We start from the raw sequence: 10,281 nt of genomic DNA, 5'->3' as shown, positions 1-10,281 counted from the left end.
GTGATAAAAGTACCATAAAAGTTTTTTACTAGGAGTTTAATGTGTTTTGCTTTATCAACTAAAATGAGTAAATTAGCTGTTATATGTTAAAAAAGTACAAATTAACTATTTTGTTAAAATTCTATTCATATGTGTTATTAAGTGATGATTAAATTTTTTATTGTAAGTGGCATGAAATTAAATGATGAGTAGGATTAACTAATAGCACTAAGATTCGGATTGCATTTGGTCTCCTCTAGTAATCTTTCTGCTAAAAATTCACTAACACGTGGCCTGCCATGTGTACCTTAAATAATAATATTTAAAAATTAAAAAAAAATTCTAAACATAAATAAAATTACTTCATAATTATTTAAAAAACCACTCTGGTATGGACTTAAATAAATAGTTGTGCTAGTTCATTTTGTTGTGGACATATTTTTCAGAAAAATTATAATAATGTGGAGATTTATTTAAAATTTGCTAAGAATTATTGAATTTTTAAAATTATTAAAATCAATAAAAAGTATTCAAAAATGTTCAAAATGATCTTGGACAAATGGTTGTCCAGGTTCAATTACTTGGACAACCATTTGTCTATGAACATTCTAGATGTTTTTATTAACTTTAAAATAATTTTTAACAAATTTCAAAACTTTATAATTTTTTTTTTATTTTTGAGATTTTTTAATTTTTAAATATGTATTGTTGTAGTAAAATGTGAACATCAGGCACATGTAGTACATCACTTATCACTATATAGTTGTTTCGTTAATTATGTCTGTAACATTCCGAAATAGGGCCTAAATGGAACAGTGGTTGCGAAACCACAAATTCGGGGTAGAAAAATTTATTTTATTATTATTTTGAGGTTCATGGTATGATTACATGATTGTGCGAAAATTTTGTGATAAAATTCTATGCATAAAGTGCTTAAGTTGAGGTTAGGGACTAAATCGAATAATTTGCAAAACTTGCATTCTAGAAGTTTTTAGTATGAAATTGTTTTGGAATATTAATTAGGAGATCTTAAATGGTAATTTGACCAATTTTAAGTTCATGGACAAAATTAGGACATGGAAGGAATTTTTGAAAGTTTAGTAAGGAGGGTCATTTTGGTCATTTGGTTATTAACATTAATAAAACGGTAAAAAGATGACAAAATTGTATCATCTTCTTCAAGTTACCAGCCGAACCTTACCTCTCTCCGTAGCTGGGGTTTCTTCAACTTTCAAGCTTCATAGTAAGTGATTCCAAGCCCCGTTTTTTATGATCTTTACGTTTTTGAAGTCACGGTAGCTCGATAAAGCTTATGCTAGCAATAATTTAAGTTAGGAATCAAATTTGGAAAAATACCCATAGGTGAAATTTGTGTATTTTGATGTTTTATGATGGAATATGAGGTTTTAAATTATGTTAGACAACTTGTGCTACTTGGTTTTAAGTGAAAACGAGTAAAAAGGCTTAATCGGTAAAAATACCTAATAGTCATAAGTACATGTTAGTGTGTGAATTTGATGTTGTCATAGAAGGGAAAAATGATCAGCATATCATAAAACATAAGAAAATAGGATGAAGTTTAATTTACGAGCCTTGGGGCAAAAGTGAAAATATGTGAAAGTTTAGGGGCAAAAATGTAATTTTCCAAAGTTTGAGTAAAGGGATGTTTTGATAAATGTTGATATTAAATAAGCTAAATTTGCTATTATAGATCAAGAAGAGCGAAATTGGAGTAGATCGGGAAAAGAAAAGTAAAAGACTAAATTGTAAAGTTTAGTCACATTTTGTATCGAGGTAAGTTCTGATAAATAAATGCAATATTATTTTATTTTACATTATTATTGTCAATTTCTAGCATTTATATATTTATGTTATGAAAATATTTAAAGTCGAATTTAAGGTGAAGTGACAGAGGAAAAGTGTTAGAAAGCCGGTTGAACCCTAAGAATGTTAGGATATTAGGGTTGACAGATGTAACGAAATGAGCCATGTAAGTCCATATTAGAAATATGGCTTTGGAGACAGGATTGAGCCATGTAATTCCATATTATATATGGCATTGGAGACAGGAATAATTTATGTAAGTTCATGTCAAAGACATGGCATTGGCAGGATATTGATGAGACAGAAGCGACCTAGTATCCTTAGTATTCCGAGTGGTTCAACGGGTCAGGATCTGAGTTAAATTATAGTGAATTAACAGCAAAGGAAAAGTAGATTATATTTATGAAAAAGGAAAGGCCAGGTAAGAAAGAAGGTAAGGGAATAAAAAAGAAGATAGAAATTGAGAAGTAAAGAAATTTATGATGTTAGATGATATTATGCATAATTATCCATTATGTTGAATGTTGTGATTTATTTTCTTGTAAGCTTACTAAGCCTAGTGCTTAATCTCTTTATTTTCTTCTTCTTATAGTACTTACCTAGCCACTCGGGGATCGAAGGAAACGTCGGAGGCCGATCACACTATCAAAGAAATAACTCGGTATAATTAGACGTTTTGTTTTGTATATGGCATGTATAGAAACTTAGCTACTTTTGGTATAATATGAACAATGAATGATGTGTAAATACTTGCTAGTGATTAGCTAATAAAAATGGCCGATGATATGCATGTTTATTAATATGTATGATTGAATGGTGATTATCACATGAAAATTATGAAAAATGTGAAAGTAACTTAAAAACAGATTTAAGTAACAGAAATGATGTAATTTTGAAAAATCACTAAAAATTTTAGAAACATAGTTTGAAGATGAATAATATATGAAGTTAAAGCTTATTATGTCTATTTTCTTATGGAATAAGAAAAACAGGTAAAGGTATTATATTTTATGAGATATCTGAGTTTTAGTGAAACAGGGTTAGAGCGATTTCTGGATCCCCTATTTCAAATTTGGAAATTCACCATAAATTGTACAAAACTAATTAGAAGGTTTACTTTATATGGTTATAATCCTTGTTGAGTCTAGTTTTAATAAAAACAAACGGCTTAGTGATATGAATTTTTTACAGGAATAAACATGGTTCGTAGTAAGAAGAGGTTAGTGCAGTCGAGTTTTGAAACATGGGAAACTTTAACTAATAAACTGTACTAATTGGCCAAGTCAAAAATCTATGAAAAAAATTAGTAGATAGATATATGAGTTTAGTTTCAGGAAAAATTTACGGATCTTAATTTCGAGTTTCTAAACTCAAGATATGAATTTTTAGGCGACTACGACGCAGAATGGCAGCACATTTCGAAAAGCTTAAATAAACAATTTAAAACTATTTAAGTGATAGATTAAGTTTAGTAATGCCTCGTGCTCGATTCTGGAAACAGTCTCGGGTAATGAGTGTTACATTTATTGGTATCAGAGCAGGTTTAGTCTGTTCTCGGAACAGTTACTGTGAGAAAAAGTCTAGCTATACATGCCATACTTGTATTTTGATAGTGTGACGACTCCTGACGATTTTTTTTAAATATTTTGTTTTATAGTAATGGATCCCGGGCGAGCTGGTGATGATGATGTAGAAAGTAATGCGCCTGCTTCCACAGAAGGGGCAGCGCCATCTGAGAATAGGCCAGTAATAGTTGATCAGGGAGGAGTGACTTGAGAAGTTCTCTTGCGAGCTTTGAATGATTTGTTTGCCGAGTTCGTTAAATGCGAATCCGTGATTAGACCTCCACCCCTCATGATTCTCGGGCTACCCATGTAGCTCAAGCTTCCCTAGTCACAGTGCGGTGGTAAGAGAAAAGCCACCGTTGATAGAATCAGAAACAAAGGCGGAAGAGTTAGAGCAACAAAATATGATGATGCAGAAGAAGCGAATTTTGGTTAGAAAATACTATCGAGTCTTTGTGAATTATCTTGTACACAGGAATGTATGAAATGTGTAGTATCACTTCTTAGAGACTCGACCTACTCTTGGTGGAAGACACTTGTATCAGTTGTACCGAAAAAAAGGGTCACTTGGGATTTCTTTCAGGAAGAATTTCGTAAAAAGTACATCAGTCAGAGGTTTATTGACCAGAAGAGAAAGGAATTCCTGGAATTGAAATAAGGCAATATGACGGTGACCGATTATAAGCGTGAATTTGTCAGGCTTAGTAAATATGCTCAAGAATGTGTGTCCACAGAGGCTATCACGTATAAAAGGTTTGAGGATGGGTTAAATGATGATATTCGACTGTCAGTGGGTGTCCTAGAAATAAAAGAGTTCGTTATTTTAGTTGAGAGAGCCTGTAAGGTAGATGAGCTATTAAAAAGAAAAGGCAAAGTTGAGACAGAGACACAAGATACAAAGAAGAGACAGTGAGCGAGATCATTTGGGCTACATCCAAGAGGCCCAAAGAGTTTTCTACGGATCTAGCTTTTCGACGAGGCAATCTAGTCGAATAGAGGTAGCAGATTTAAGGATCCGAAGGCTCGGACCACCTCGACTACGAGTGTAGGTAATGTCGACGAGGTAGATCAGGTGTCCACGGTGTGGTAGACTTCATTATGGTCCTTGTCGGGCGGCGAAAATGTTTGCTATAAATGTGGTGCTCCAGATCATTTTGTACGAGAATGTCCGAAGTGGCTAGCCGAGAGGTAACACAGAGTGCTAGATTCGGAAATGCTCCTACTAGAGCGGATCACCGAGGCAAGCGGGAGTAGGAGCAAATGTGAGAGGTACCTCTAGAGATTGGTTGTGAGACCGGATGTTAGAGCCCTGCAAGGACTAATGCTATTCATACACGCCAAGAGGCATCCTCCCCGATGTGATTACGGTACATTTCTCTACATGATATTAATGTCATTGCTCTGATTGATCCGGGTTCGACTCATTCTTATGTTTGTATAAAATTGATGCCTAGTATAAGTATGCCTATAGAATCTACAGAATTTGTGATCAAAGTATCGAATCCATTAGGCAGGCATGTATTAGTAGATAAAGTATGTAGAAATTGTCCTTTAATGATTAGAGGCTACTGTTTTCTGGCCGATCTCATGCTATTGCCATTTGATGAGTTTGATGTGATTCTTGGTATGGATTGGTTGACTACACATGATGTGATAGTGAATTGTAGAAAGAAATTCATTGAGTTGAAGTGTGAAAATGGTGAAATTCTTGGGTTAATTCGGAAGAGTCGATAGTTCATTTCCATAATTTCGTATATGCCTTTCGAAATACTTGAGAAAAGGGTATGAAGCTTATCTTGCTTTTGTGTTGAACACTAAAGATCCAAAATTGAAAATTGAATCAGTGCATGTGGTATGTAAGTTTCCCAATGTATTTCCGGAAGAACTACCAGGTTTGCCTCCTGTTAGAGAAGTTGAGTTTGGTATTGAGTTGATTCCAGGTACCACGCCCATTTCTATTGCTCCTTATAGAATGGCTCTATTGGAATTGAAAGAATTGAAAGCTCAGTTGCAGGAATTAACAGATAAAGGCTTTGTAAGACCCAGTAGTTCACCATGGGGTACACCAGTGCTATTTGTGAAAAAAAAAGACGGATCGATGAGATTGTGCATAGATTATCGGCAACTTAACAAGGTAACAGTAAATAACAAGTATCCATTGCCTAGAATTGATGATTTGTTTGATCAATTGAAGGGAGCTACTGTGTTTTCCAAGATAGATTTGAGATCCGGATACTATCGATTCTGAGTTAAAAGTCGATGTCTCAAGGCGCTTTCCGGACTAGGTATGGTCATTATGAGTTCCTTGTGATGCCATTTGACTTGACTAATGCTCCTGCCATTTTCATGGACTTAATGAACCGAATTTTTAGACCATACTTAGATAAGTTTGTAGTTGTGTTCATTGATGATATTTTGATTTATTCTCATGATGAGGACCGAGCATGCGAGCATTTGAGAACAGTTTACAAATTCGAGAGATAATCAGTTGTATGCCAAGTTCAGCAAAAGTGAGTTCTGGTTACGAGAAGTTGGTTTTCTTGGACATATTGTCTCAGATGAAGGTATTAAGGTTGATACGAGTAAGATTGCAGCCATTGTTGATTGGAAGCCTCCTAGAAATGTATCAGAAGTTAGAAGTTTTCTTGGTCTTGCCAGATATTATAGACGATTTGTGGAGGGATTTTCCATGATAGCTACCCCATTGACGAGACTTCTACGGAAGGATGTTAAGTTTGAATAGACTGAGAAGTGCCAACAAAGTTTTGACAAGTTAAAGGCATTGTTGACGGAAGCTCCTATCTTAGTACAATTTAACAGGGTAAAGAATTTGTGATTCTGATGATGCATCCTTGAATGGGCTCGGTTGTGTACTCATGCAGGAAGGAAAGGTAATTGCTTATGCCTCTAGACAATTGAAGCCACATGAGAAAAATTATCCGACACATGATTTAGAGCTAGCTGCAATTGTATTTGCATTGAAGATTTAGAGACATTATTTGTATGGTGAAAGGTGCCGGATATTTACCTATCATAAAAGCTTGAAATACTTGATAACTCAAAAATATTTGAATTTGAGGCAAAGAAGATGGTTGAAATTGCTTAAAGATTATGAGTTAGTGATTGATTATCACCCAGGTAAGGCAAATGTAGTTGCTGATGCTTTAAGCAGGAAACTTTTATTTACATTGCGAGCTTTAAATACCAATTTAGCCATGTCAGATGATGGTTCTATTTTAGATGAATTTAGAGCTAAACTGGTATTTCTTGAAGAGATTTGTGAAGCTCAGAAAGATGATAATGAGTTACAAGCTAAAAGAGTTCAATGTGAGTCAGGCATAGAATCAGATTTCTGGATTGGTTCTGATGGTTGTTTGATGTTTAGAGACAGAATTTGTGTACCAAAGAATGATGAGCTTATTCGGAAGATTTTACAGGAAGCACATAGCAGTTCTTTATCTATTCATCTAGGCAGTACAAAAATGTATAATGATTTGAAAAAATTGTATTGGTGGGTAGGAATGAAAAGAGATATTTCAGAGTTTGTTTCTAGATACTTGATTTGTCAACAGGTAAAGGCCAAACATCAGGTACCCTCAGGATTATTGCAACCTGTGCTAGTTCCGGAATGGAAATGGGACAGAGTTACTATGGATTTTATGACAGGGTTGCCGTTAACACTGAAAAAGAAAGATGCAGTATGGGTTGTGATTGATAAGCTAACTAAGTCAGCTCATTTTATCCCAATCCGTATGGATTATTCACTTGACAAGTTGGCCGAGTTTTACATTTCAGAGATAGTTAGACTACATGGAGTGCCATTATTGATCATTTAGATGAGATCCAAGATTTACTTCACGGTTCGGAAGAAGTTACAAGAGGCTTTAGGTACGAAATTGAGTTTTAGTACGACTTTTCACCCTCGAATCGATGGTCATCGAGAGAGTTATTCGGTACTTGAAGATATGCTTAGATATTGTGTATTAGAATTTCAAGGTAGTTGGGAAAAATACTTACCATTGGTAGAGTTTGCCTACAATAATAGTTATTAGTCAAGTTCGAAGATGGCACCTTATGAAGCTTTGTATGGACGTAAATGCCACACACCTTTATATTGGACTGAGCTTAAAGAAAGCCGATTTACTGGGTTGATCTAATTAAAAAATGAAGAAAAAGTGAAAGTTATCGAAATTGTTTAAAAGCGACAGACGAGCGGTGAAGTCGTATCTGATTTAAAAAGAAAAGAGATCGAATATCAAGTTGGTGACAAAGTTTTTTTGAAAGTATCCCCGTGGAAGAAAGTTCTCAGATTTGGCAAGAAAGGTAAACTAAGTCCACGTTTTATTGGACCATTTGAAATGATTGAGAGAGTCGGACCATTAGCATATCGGTTAGCTTTGCCGATTGAGTTAGAGAAGATTCATAATGTATTTCATGTGTCTATGCTACGTCATTATTGTTCAGATCCGTCACATGTGATTTCTTAGACAGAGGTTGAGATTCAGCCAGACATGACTTACGGTGAAGAACCGGTAAAGATTCTAGCTCGAGAGGTAAAGCAATTAAGGAACAAAAGTATTGTACTTGTGAAAGTACTATGGAATAGACATGGGGTAGGCGAGGCTACATGGGAACCCGAAGAGGCTATGCGAAAACAGTACCCATATCTCTTTACAGGTAAGATTTTCGGGACGAAAATCCCTAAAGGGGGGGAGAAATGTAACATTCCGAAATAGGGCCTAAACGGAACAGTGGTTGCGAAACCACAAATTCGGGGTAGAAAAATTTATTTTATTATTATTTTGAGGTTCATGGTATGATTACATGATTGTGCGAAAATTTCGTGATAAAATTCTATGCATAAAGTGCTTAAGTTGAGGTTAGGGACTAAATCGAATAATTTGCAAAACTTGCATTCTAGAAGTTTTTAGTATGAAATTGTTTTGGAATATTAATTAGGAGATCTTAAATGGTAATTTGACCAATTTTAAGTTCATGGACAAAATTAGGACATGGAAGGAATTTTTGAAAGTTTAGTAAGGAGGGGCATTTTGGTCATTTGGTTATTAACATTAATAAAAAGGTAAAAAGATGACAAAATTGTATCATCTTCTTCAAGTTACCAGCCGAACCTTACCTCTCTCCATATTTGGGGTTTCTTCAACTTTCAAGCTTCATAGTAAGTGATTCCAAGCCCGCTTTTAATGATCTTTACGTTTTGAAGTCCGTAGCTCGATAAAGCTTATGCTAGCAATAATTTAAGTTAGGAATCAAATTTGGAAAAATACCCATAGGTGAAATTTGTGTATTTTGATGTTTTATGATGGAATATGAGGTTTTAAATTATGTTAGACAACTTGTGCTACTTGGTTTTAAGTGAAAACGAGTAAAAAGGCTTAATCGGTAAAAATACCTAATAGTCATAAGTACATGTTAGTATGTGAATTTGATGTTGTCATAAAAGGGAAAAATGATCAACATGTCATAAAACATAAGAAAATAGGATGAAGTTTAATTTACGAGCCTTGGGGCAAAAGTGAAAATATGTGAAAGTTTAGAGGCAAAAATATAATTTTGCCAAAGTTTGAGTAAAGGGATGTTTTGATAAATGTTGATATTAAATAAGCTAAATTTGCTATTATAGATCAAGAAGAGCGAAATTCGGGAGTAGATCGGGGAAAAGAAAAAGTAAAGGACTAAATTGTAAAGTTTAGTCACATTTTGTATCGAGGTAAGTTTAGAGTAAATAAATGCAATATTCTTTTATTTTACATTATTATTGTCAATTTCCAGCATTTATATATTTATGTTATGAAAATATTTAAAGTCGAATTTAAGGTGAAGTGACAGAGGAAAAGTGTTAGAAAGCCCCGGTTGAACCCTAAGAATGTTAGGATGTTAGGGTTGACAGGACAAAACAGAAATGAGCCATGTAAGTCCATATTAGAAATATGGCTTTGGAGACAGGATTGAGCCATGTAAGTCCATATTATATATGGCATCGGAGACAGGAATAATTCATGTAAGTTCATGTCAAAGACATGGCATTGGCAGGATATTGATAGACAGGAACGACCCTAGTATCCTTAGTATTCCGAGTGGTTCAACGGGTCAGGATACGAGTTAAATTACAGTGAATTAACAGCAAAGGAAAAGTAGATTATATTTATGAAAAAGGAAAGGTCAGGTAAGAAAGAAGGTAAGGGAATAAAGAAGAAGATAAAAATTGAGAAGTAAAGAAATTTATGATGTTAGATGATATTATGCATAATTATCCATTATGTTGAATGTTGTGATTTATTTGCTTGTAAGCTTACTAAGCCTAGTGCTTAATCTCTTTATTTTCTTCTTCTTATAGTACTTATCTAGCCACTCGAGGATCGAAGGAAACGTCGGAGGCCGATCACACTATCAAAGAAATAACTCGGTATAATTAGACGTTTTGTTTTGTGTATATGAACAATGAATGATGTGTAAATACTTGCTAGTGATTAGCTAACAAAAATGGCCGATGATATGCATGTTTATTAATATGTATGATTGAATGGTGATTATTACATGAAAATTATGAAAAATGTGAAAGTAACCTAAAAACAGATTCAAGTAACAGAAATGACGTAACTTTGAAAAATCACTAAAAATTGTAGAAACATAGTTTGAAGATGAATAATATATGAAATTAAAGCTTATTATGTCTATTTTATTATGGAATAAGCAAAACAGGCAAAGGTATTATATTTTATGAGATATCTGAGTTTTAGTGAAACAGAGTCAGAGGATTTTTGGATCCCCTGTTTCAACTTTGGAAATTCACCATAAATTGTACAAAACTAATTAGAAGGTATACTTTATATGGTTATAATCCTTGTTGAGTCTAGTTTTAAGAAAAACAAACGGCTTAGTGATATGAATT

This window comes from Gossypium arboreum, chromosome 9, assembly GCF_025698485.1.
Source record: "Gossypium arboreum isolate Shixiya-1 chromosome 9, ASM2569848v2, whole genome shotgun sequence".
Taxonomy (NCBI): Eukaryota; Viridiplantae; Streptophyta; class Magnoliopsida; order Malvales; family Malvaceae; genus Gossypium; species Gossypium arboreum.
Note: the sequence above shows the minus strand (reverse complement) of the source record.